Below are 3152 nucleotides of genomic sequence, written 5' to 3'. Positions count from 1 at the left end.
AGTTTCAACAGTATGATAAAATCATCGAACTTTTGCATGAAACAGTCCATTTTGAGCATCTTTCGAGATTCACAATGTTCAGAAAGTAGAATTTTGGAGTTTCCAGATTTTTCATTTTTTTCACTTTTTCTCTTTTTGGGGGGGAGGGGGGAATGGGGCAATTTGACCAATTTTCAAATATCCGAGTTTTTGACAATCTGATGAAATCTTCAAATTTTTGCTTGAAATAGTCGACTTTGAGCATCTTCAGAGTTTTACAATGATCAAAAATTAAAATTTGGATTTTTGAAATTTTCGATTTTTCCACGTTTTATGGTGAATTTTTGACGATTTTTCAAATTTCCGAGTTTTCAACAGTATGATAAAATCATCGAACTTTTGCATGAAACAGTCCATTTTGAGCATCTTTCGAGATTCACAATGTTCAGAAAGTAGAATTTTGGAGTTTCTAGATTTTTCATTTTTTTCACGTTTTTTTTTTTTTGGGGGGCGGGGAGGGGAGAAAATTGACGATTTTCAAATTTCCGAGTTTTCGACAATCCGATGAAATCTTCAAATTTTTGCTTGAAATAGTCGACTTTGAGCATCTTCAAGTTTTACAATGATCAAAAATTAAAATTTTGGATTTTTGAAATTTTCGATTTTCCACGTTTTATGGTGAAATTATGACGATTTTTTCAAATTTCCGAGTTTTCAACAGTATGATAAAATCATCGAACTTTTGCATGAAACAGTCCATTTTGAGCATCTTTCGAGATTCACAATGTTCAGAAAGTAGAATTTTGGAGTTTCCAGATTTTTCATTTTTTTCACGTTTTCTCTTTTTGGGGGGGGGGGAGTGGGGGAATTGACCGATTTTCAAATATCCGAGTTTTGACAATCTGATGAAATCTTCAAATTTTTGCTTGAAATAGTCGACTTTGAGCATCTTCAGAGTTTTACAATGATCAAAAATTAAAATTTTGGATTTTTGAAATTTTCGATTTTTCCACGTTTTATGGTGAATTTTGACGATTTTTTCAAATTTCCGAGTTTTCAACAGTATGATAAAATCATCGAACTTTTGCATGAAACAGTCCATTTTGAGCATCTTTCGAGATTCACAATGTTCAGAAAGTAGAATTTTGGAGTTTCCAGATTTTTCATTTTTTTCACGTTTTTTTTTTTGGGGGGGGCAATTTGACCGATTTTCAAATTTCCGAGTTTTTGACAATCTGATGAAATCTTCAAATTTTTGCTTGAAATAGTCGACTTTGAGCATCTTCAGAGTTTTACAATGATCAAAAATTAAAATTTGGATTTTTGAAATTTTCGATTTTTCCACGTTTTATGGGAAATTTTGACGATTTTTTCAAATTTCCGAGTTTTCAACAGTATGATAAAATCATCGAACTTTTGCATGAAACAGTCCATTTTGAGCATCTTTCGAGATTCACAATGTTCAGAAAGTAGAATTTTGAGTTTCCAGATTTTTCATTTTTTTCACGTTTTTTTTTTTTGGGGGGGGGGGGGGGGGCAATTTGACCGATTTTCAAATTCCGAGTTTTTGACAATCTGATGAAATCTTCAAATTTTTGCTTGAAATAGTCGACTTTGAGCATCTTCAGAGTTTTACAATGATCAAAATTAAAATTTTGGATTTTTGAAATTTTCGATTTTTCCACGTTTTATGGTGAATTTTGACGATTTTTTCAAATTTCCGAGTTTTCAACAGTATGATAAAATCATCGAACTTTTGCATGAAACAGTCCATTTTGAGCATCTTTCGAGATTCACAATGTTCAGAAAGTAGAATTTTGGAGTTTCCTAGATTTTTCATTTTTTCACGTTTTTTTTTTTGGGGGGGGGGGAGGGGGCAAATTGACGATTTTCAAATTCCGAGTTTTGACAATCTGATGAAATCTTCAAATTTTTGCTTGAAATAGTCGACTTTGAGCATCTTCAAGGTTTTACAATGATCAAAAATTAAAATTTTGGATTTTTGAAATTTTCGATTTTTCCACGTTTTATGGTGAATTTTTGACGATTTTTTCAAATTTCCGAGTTTTCAACAGTATGATAAAATCATCGAACTTTTGCATGAAACAGTCCATTTTGAGCATCTTTCGAGATTCACAATGTTCAGAAAGTAGAATTTTGGAGTTTCTAGATTTTTTCATTTTTTTCACGTTTTTTTTTTTGGTGGGCGGGGAGGGGGAAATTGACGGATTTTCAATTTCCGAGTTTTGACAATCCGATGAAATCTTCAAATTTTTGCTTGAAATAGTCGACTTTGAGCATCTTCAGAGTTTTACAATGATCAAAAATTAAAATTTTGGATTTTTGAAATTTTCGATTTTTCCACGTTTCATGGTGAATTATGACGATTTTTTCAAATTTCCGAGTTTTCAACAGTATGATAAAATCATCGAACTTTTGCATGAAACAGTCCATTTTGAGCATCTTTCGAGATTCACAATGTTCAGAAAGTAGAATTTTGGAGTTTCCAGATTTTCATTTTTTCACGTTTTCTTTTTTGGGGGGGGGAGTGGGGCAATTGACCATTTTCAAATTCCGAGTTTTGACAATCGATGAAATCTTCAAATTTTTGCTTGAAATATCGACTTTGAGCATCTTCAGAGTTTTACAATGATCAAAAATTAAAATTTTGATTTTTGAAATTTTCGATTTTTCCACGTTTTATGGTGAAATTATGACGATTTTTTCAAATTTCCGATTTTCAACAGTATGATAAAATCATCGAACTTTTGCATGAAACAGTCCATTTTGAGCATCTTTCGAGATTCACAATGTTCAGAAAGTAGAATTTTGGAGTTTCCAGATTTTTCATTTTTTCACGTTTTTTTTTTTTGGCGGGAGGGGAGGGGCAATTGACGATTTTCAAATTTCCGAGTTTTGACAATCTGATGAAATCTTCAAATTTTTGCTTGAAATAGTCGACTTTGAGCATCTTCAGAGTTTACAATGATCAAAAATTAAAATTTTGGATTTTTGAAATTTTCGATTTTTCCACGTTTTATGGTGAATTTTTGACGATTTTTTCAAATTTCCGAGTTTTCAACAGTATGATAAAATCATCGAACTTTTGCATGAAACAGTCCATTTTGAGCATCTTTCGAGATTCACAATGTTCAGAAAGTAGAATTTTGGAG

The 3152-nt window shown here is 31.6% G+C and overlaps 1 long non-coding RNA gene across 1 annotated transcript; it reads left to right on the top strand.

Moving 5' to 3' along the window:
* The first annotated feature begins 511 nt into the window (after window positions 1-511).
* On the top strand, window positions 512-2149 carry LOC144961247 (uncharacterized). The gene is made up of 3 exons (XR_013643106.1): window positions 512-593; window positions 935-1268; window positions 1947-2149. It is a non-coding gene; the product is annotated as an uncharacterized LOC144961247 (long non-coding RNA).
* The last annotated feature ends 1003 nt before the right edge of the window (window positions 2150-3152 follow it).

The sequence above is a fragment of the Berghia stephanieae genome, unplaced genomic scaffold, assembly GCF_034508935.2.
Source record: "Berghia stephanieae isolate SIO BIC M18660-M18661 unplaced genomic scaffold, UCSD_Bste_1.3 scaffold1896, whole genome shotgun sequence".
Lineage (NCBI taxonomy): Eukaryota > Metazoa > Mollusca > Gastropoda > Nudibranchia > Aeolidiidae > Berghia > Berghia stephanieae.
This window is presented reverse-complemented; position numbering and strand designations above follow the sequence as displayed.